The sequence below is a fragment of the Alligator sinensis genome, unplaced genomic scaffold (genome assembly GCF_000455745.1).
Source record: "Alligator sinensis unplaced genomic scaffold, ASM45574v1 scaffold687_1, whole genome shotgun sequence".
In the NCBI taxonomy this organism is placed as follows: domain Eukaryota; kingdom Metazoa; phylum Chordata; order Crocodylia; family Alligatoridae; genus Alligator; species Alligator sinensis.
The window spans coordinates 30,930-37,776 of NW_005842662.1; the positions used below are offsets into that span (position 1 = coordinate 30,930).

General features: G+C 51.3%; 1 long non-coding RNA gene across 2 annotated transcripts in view; it reads right to left on the reverse strand.

The window, feature by feature from the left end:
- Window positions 1-4,163: 4,163 nt before the first annotated feature.
- Window positions 4,164-6,847, reverse strand: part of LOC102378161 — a 9,178-nt gene continuing 6,494 nt past the window's right edge. For both annotated transcript variants that reach the window (XR_324965.1, XR_324966.1), the window contains exons 2-3: window positions 6,590-6,824; window positions 4,164-4,761 (exon numbers count right to left, since the gene is read on the reverse strand). This is a non-coding gene — a long non-coding RNA (uncharacterized LOC102378161). The remainder of the gene's footprint in view (window positions 4,762-6,589; window positions 6,825-6,847) is intronic.

Here is a 6,847-nt window from a genome sequence, read left to right on the forward strand (position 1 = left end):
TAGGGAACTGAACAGGGTCGCACAGATTTCATAGCCACCCAAGCACGCTGGGTACACTGCGTGAGCTGGGTATGCAGGCAGTCTGGCCCAGCAGCACCCTAACACAGTCTTGCAAGGCAGCATCCTTAGCTCTTGACTGGAAGGACATTGGCTCGTGCTCTACAAGATCATGCTCTTCATCAAAGGGCAGAAGGATCATCCAGGGAACTACAGACCACTGAGCCTTACCTCGGTCTTTGGAAAAATCATGGAGGAGATCCTCAAAGAATCCATTTCTAAGCACTTGGAGGAGAAGAAGGTGATTCAGCAAGGGCAAGTCATACCTGACCAGCCTGATTGCCTCTCTATGGTGAGATGACTGGCTTTGTGGATGTAGGGAGCGCAGAAGATATTATATACCTTGACTTTAGCAAGGCTTTTGATACCATCTCTCACAGCATTCTTGCAAGCAAGCTGAGGATGTATGAGTTGGATGAATGGACTGGAAGGTGGATCGAAAGCTGTTTGGAGTGCTGGGTTCAATGGGCAGTGATCAATGGCTTCATGTCTAGTTGGCAGCCAGTATCAAGTGGAGTGGCCCAGGGATTGGTCCTGGGGCTGGGTTTTTTCAATAACTGCTTAGGACATAACAATCCTATGCACTGCTACAGGCTTGGGACCAACTGGCTAAGCAGAAAAGGCCCCGCGGGTTACAGTGGACAATAAGCTGGATACGAGTCTACACTGTGCCCTTGTTGCCAAGAAGGCTAAACACATCCTGGGCTACATGAGTAGGAGCATTGCCAGCAGATCAAGGCAAGTGATTTTTTCCCCTCTACTCAGCACTGGTGAGGACACATCTGGAGTGCTGTGTCCAGTTTTGGGCCCCCCAGTACAGAAAAGATGTGGACACATTGGAGAGAGTCCAGTGGAGAGCAACACAATGGCTCAGGGGCTGGGGGGCAGGACTTGTGAGGAGAGGCTGAGGGAACTGGAATTATTTAGTCGAGAGAAGAGAAGACTGAGAGGGGATTGAATAGCAGCCTTCAACTACCTCAAGGGGGATTGCACAGAGGATGGAGCTGGACTGTTCTCAGTGGCGGCAGATGACAGGACAAGGAGCAATGGGCTCAAGTTGCAGCATGGGAAGTTTAGGTTGCATATTAGGAAAAACCTTCTCACGAGGAGGGTAGTAAAACACTGGAACAGGTTGTCCAGAGTGGTGGTGGCGTCTCCATCCTTGGAGGTTTTTAAGACCCAGGTAGATAAAACCTTTTCTGGGATGATGTAGTTGGGGCTGCTCCTGCTTTGAGCAGGGGGCTGGACTAAATGTGACCTCCTGAGGACCCTTCCAGGCCTCATTTTCTATGATTCTGTGCTCCCCAGGGGATGTGTTGGAGCTGCCACCAATTCTCTGTGCTCAGGGAAGTGGTGGTTGGGGGCGTGTTGAAGCCCCCGTATCCGACCGCAGAGAGCGGCTGAAGGGGCCCTGTGGAGCGGGGTGCTCCCGCCCAAAGACTCTGGCAGCAGGCAGGGGGAAAGGGGCTGCTGCACCAGCGCTGGCTTTGGCATGTGGGGGGAAAAAAAGCATAGACCACTTTAACCAGGGAGATGCCTCAAGTCCAGCTCCTTCTCACGGCCTGGCAGGGATGCTGCAGACTGAGCCATCGCAGTAGGCTGTTTTGCCCATTCCCGTGGAAGAACTTGTCACTGCAGCAAACCAGGCTCCAAAAATCCTGCTGCTACTTGTCACCACGGGGCGGGGGAACAACCAGACGGGCTCAGGGCTCAGTCTTGCTCTGGCCAAACTCGCCCTTGCTCTCAGCTCATCCACCCATGGAAAGAAAGCACTATAAGTAAGGTTGTATATAAAAATAAAAACATCCTTTTATTGTGATGCTAACAACACTTGCAAATCCCTCCCTTGCCCAGTACTCAAGCGGGGCCACAAAGCTGCCCTCATTTGCTAAACCTGGGCTTGAGCAACAGAAAGCCCTAGCTCCTTCCCCTATATACATGTTAATTAATACAGTTCTAGTTGCCTAATCTGGGCTGCCCTAGTCTGCTTTAAATTTAATCCTAATTCGTGGTTAATTCAGACTGGAGCCAATTTTAATTTGGACTGCAGACATCTACGTGTATAGAGTGATGGCTGTAGTCCAGATTAAACCTAGAAAGACATACTGTCTATAAACGGTGCGGATGGACACACCTGCTTTCCTGACCTGCCCCACCTCACCCAGCACCATGGTTTTATTCCTGTGTCACTGCCAAGGGATGGCAACCAGGCTCCAATAATTTGGTTCCTCAATGCTTAACTGTTGCTTCCACCTTTACTAAGCCCCTGCCCTGCTGGGGCTTTTCCCTGTAACCACCCAAAGTCTCTGCAGGGAGATGTGCAGAATAGCCTGCACGCTGCCCATTTCCCACAGCACCCCAGGGGCAGAACTGCTGGGCTCTTGAGGACGATGAAAAACTAGGTGGGGAGGTGGCTTCAGTGTGTACAAGCAAAAGAGTTGTGCCAGTAAAGGATTCTCCCGTCTCTTGGGCTCCTGTCCAGTGGAGGGGAAGGTAGGTCACTGCTGGTGGTCATTGTAGAGCAGGCCTCATGCGTGTTTGCCTGCTCATTGAGGAAGTGGGGAATTTCTGCAGTTCCCAGGCTTGCTTCTCTCTGAACCGCACATGATGCCTCCTGGAAAGGGGGGAGCGGTACCTGCACAGCCTGCAGAGCCTGTACACCCTGTGGGCTCTACTTGGATCCCTTGTAACCGCACTAGTGGTGCACACTACTGCCCTGCTTGCTCAGGACCCCCAGAGAAAGTGCGGGGGAGCAAAGTCTCTGCAGGGGGTATGTGCAAACCTGCCCGAATGCTGCTGGAGCACCAGGAGCCCCCTGGGGCCGGATGCTCCAAGTAGGTGGCAGCCTGCCTGCCCTGCCAGTGGGCCTGGATCCTTTCAGATGGCTCAAGGACAACCGACAGGTGCCGTTCAAATGCTCTGATCCAGGCATTTTCTTGAGGGGAAGCCCAGGGTCAAATCTTTGCCCTGGATCATGGCTGTGATCCCTTACCGCAGGAAACTGCCTTGACTTGGCTATTCAGTAATCTGGAACAGGACACCGCTGGACTCTTAGGGATGATCATAATCTAGGTTTAGGCACTTCACTAAGTATGGAGGTGCCTTCCTGGCTTGTATATATGGGGTCAGCCCAGCTCCTTTGCTGCTTCTAGCCACTGCTCCTGTCTCTGTACATCAAGCCTGGCTGTAAGAAATGATTTTCTGCTCAGTTTGCTTCTGGGGATACCTTCCTTCAGACCCTCCTTCTCTGCCTACCTCAGTAAAGGACACCTGGGCATGGAAGTGTGACTCCACACTCCTAGGGTGGAGCAGCAAATGCCTCTGACAACAGCCAGTGCCCTGGGGTGCAGGAAGGAATTGGCCCTATCTCTGCTCCCAAGTGTCAGTGCCCAAACACTTGGACCATCCTACTCTCTGAAGCTGTGCAGAGCAAAACTCATCCTTCAGCATCTGGCTACTGGGCGCCTTCTGACACACCTGTGCCTCCCAGTGCAAGCAGCCTTCTGCAAGGTGAAGTGGGCATGCTGGTGGGCACCAGTGAGCAGACTGGGTCAGGGGTGAGGAGGGAAGAGGATGCTGTTCTGCCCAGACTATGTTCTTCCCCAGTCACTTCAGTGGTTGGGGACACTGCAGCCAACTAATCTGGAGCAGCCTCAGCTGTTGTTAGTCCCCACCCTCACAATGCAAATGCTCCCCACAGCAGATCTCTTACTGGACCAACTGTACAGCTAGGAAAGCTGTTGAACAGTCTCTCAGATACTGAGTGTCCTGCCACCTACTAAACCAAAGATGACCAGTTTGTAAATATTGCACTTCACGGGCTGTCTCAGCATTTCCAAGGGGTGGGAACAGCTTCTTATTGGTTCAGGCATGTTGCCTACAGAAGCTTATGCCTTTCTGCACTAGTTGGTGTCTAAGGTACCACCCTGTCCTGCCTTCTGCTTCACTTCAGACTAATAATAAACCGCACTTTTGTTGCAAAGAAATCCATTTATTCTTGACAAGACAGGAGGCTGTACAGAGTTAGAGGATGTTTGCTTTAACCATAGCTTAGTTCACAGGACATACGCTCCTAGACATCCTTGCTGGGTTCACAGGACGTCGCAGTGCTGTGGGGAGTTTTAGGAAGCCAACAGACCTCAAATGTTCACAGAGGAGGGATGTTGCACGTACCAGTCTTGCCATGACCTGTGAAAGCCAGGCTTCAGTGCCCTTGCTCTTGCTACCACAGTGGATGCTTACTTTTGCTGGCTCTAAACAGATTCACTTTAGCACATCAGAACAGACATAGAACGAGAGAACAGGCTGCTCCTGGTAGCAGAAGCTTTTCATGGAAAGCAAGATGTAGCTCAGTCTAGATCCTAACAGTAGGCAATGGTAGTCAGAGCCCATGATTCTGGGCTTTAAGACGCTGCTGGTGCCACCAGTGCAAAGGCCTGTGGATGAGTGGACACCGGGATTAGCCTGTTAGGAATAGCTGTGCATGCAACTGAGAAGCAGGACTACAGGACAGTGTCTGTGCACCCAGCAAGCAGTCCTGGTCCAACATGGCTTTGCTCAGACCAGATGGGGCAGGGCAAGGTGGGTAGGATCACTACCGAACCGACGGGGTTCTCCTCACTCCCTGAACAGCAATGCTGGGGTGGAGGGGTAGGGGGGAAATCCGCATTGCAAAGCTGTCTGAGATCTGCTGGCATTTCAGACCTTTCAAAAACAAAAAGAAAACAGGAGCCTTTTAAATAAATCATTGCACCTTAAAACATGTGATTCATGATAAAAGCTCATATGGTTAAGGCTGACATCTCTGCACAGTCTTTTAGTACAAGAGTGGACTGTCGAGACCTTTCCCACTCATCTCAGTGTTTTAGGACAACCACCAATACTAGGCAGAGTCAGAAGTCAGCCAGAGCTTTGCCCTCTGTCCTTAAGACTTCATCTGTCATAGGAGGTGTTACCTTCCTGTCGCTAGCTGGAAACACTGCTATCTCCTCCAATTCCCAAGCAAGAGGGAATAAGAACATGCACACAGATAAGAAAAGGAGTTGGGAGAACACAAGTCCCACGTCACGCAGCTTTTTATGGAAATAGGGCATCAAAATCTCAAGCAAAGTAAAGGCAACTTCAGTTTCCATGTAAAAAAAAAATATCCTAGCCAGAAGGCAGGGAAACCATCATTAAGGAAGACAAGGTCGGACTCATAAACAGTTCTCTGGAAACTGTTCATCCCAATGACACCAGCATTGTTGACAGTGGGAGCGAAGCCATGGCTTAGCAGTCAGTGTGCCACACAAAAAGAGGGTTTGGATGAATTCTTGGAGGAAAAGGGCATCAGTAGCTATTGAGCACAGGAGTCAGGGAGATAGCCCCTGAATGAGAACTTCCTAGACCTTAAATCCTGGAGGCTGCAAGTGAGAGAGGAACAGCAGATAAAACCCTGGTCATACCCAGTTCACACTGCCTTTCAGCATCCATTTTCTGCCACTGTGGGGGTGGTACAGGAGTTCCTTTTTTCATGGGATGAAGCCCCTAAAGACACTCTGTAACTGTAACACAACCAATGTTCGTGGCTACAAGGAACTTTTAAAATGGTCAATCGTGTGAAAATGTAACCTGCTGGGCTGTGGGGAGAAATGGAGACCACCCCCACTTGCAGGCCTGGCCCAGCTTCCTGCTCCCTCTCCCAAGACCCAAGCTGGGGTAGCTCGGCAGGACTCACATGGTAGGGGAGCTCTATTCCTTCCCCCAGCCAAGGATCCTGAAAACAGTAGTCTCGTGGCTGCCATGTCTAGAGCTGATGGGTGTGTGTTGGGGGTGGGAGGGCAAGAGAGGGCGGGGGACGGGAAGGAGTCCTCCCTGTCTTACAGGTTCAGTCTAGCTACCTTTGCTGGGATCTTGGGGGACCTGGGTTGGGCCCCTGTGGCAGTGCGTGATGTTCAAGTTGGGGAAGGGCTCCCTTCCCCAACTTGAACATCACGATGGCGGCAGCTGATTCCCCCTAATACCCCAGCAGAGGGGGAAAGGGGAGCACAGGAGGGGGACTTTGTCTACCCCATCCCCCCCAGACACTGCTGTCAGCTGTGAGCTGGTGTGGGGTTGGGGGACAGGGCTGGGGAGAGGGGTGGTCCAGCAGTCTCCTTGGAGGGTGCTGGAGCACCCCCATTGCTGGCCTGGGCCAGTGTAATCAGGCTCTGAGCCCCTTATCCAAGAGGGGAATGCCTATTTTGTTCAATGGTGCTCTAACTCATGGCGCTTTGGGTAAAGCACCATAGTTATAGTGCCTCCATGAGAGGCTTTTTGAACTCTTGTACACACTCTGTGTGACAGGCTGCTGGGCAGGATGAACCTATACTCTGACCAAGTAAATAGCCATTCTTATGTTCAATACTTCTGGGCCAAGTGATGCCTCCAGACATCCTGATCCATTCATGGCATCAGGTCTCAGAGGTTATATTTTGACCAGGAAACCTTCAGTACAACACCTCAACAGGGAAGACACAAAGTACACAACCCCCAACGTTGCCCAACCACCGACCTGTGCTCTCCCCTCAGTTCTCTCCAGCCTGGATGCACTCCTCGGACACGTTTGACTTTATGTTCACATACTACCAGGTCAGTGCTGCCAAAAACATAGCGTACTACAGGTAGATGGAGGAGTAATGGTTACAGGACACCATGGTGCTGTTTGGTGAAACCATTGTCTGGACAGAAGCAATGATCTCTTTGGTCGTGTTAGAAGAAGGGTCCGTGCTTGGGATTTTCTGATAGATCTGAAAAGGGAAGAACCCACCGG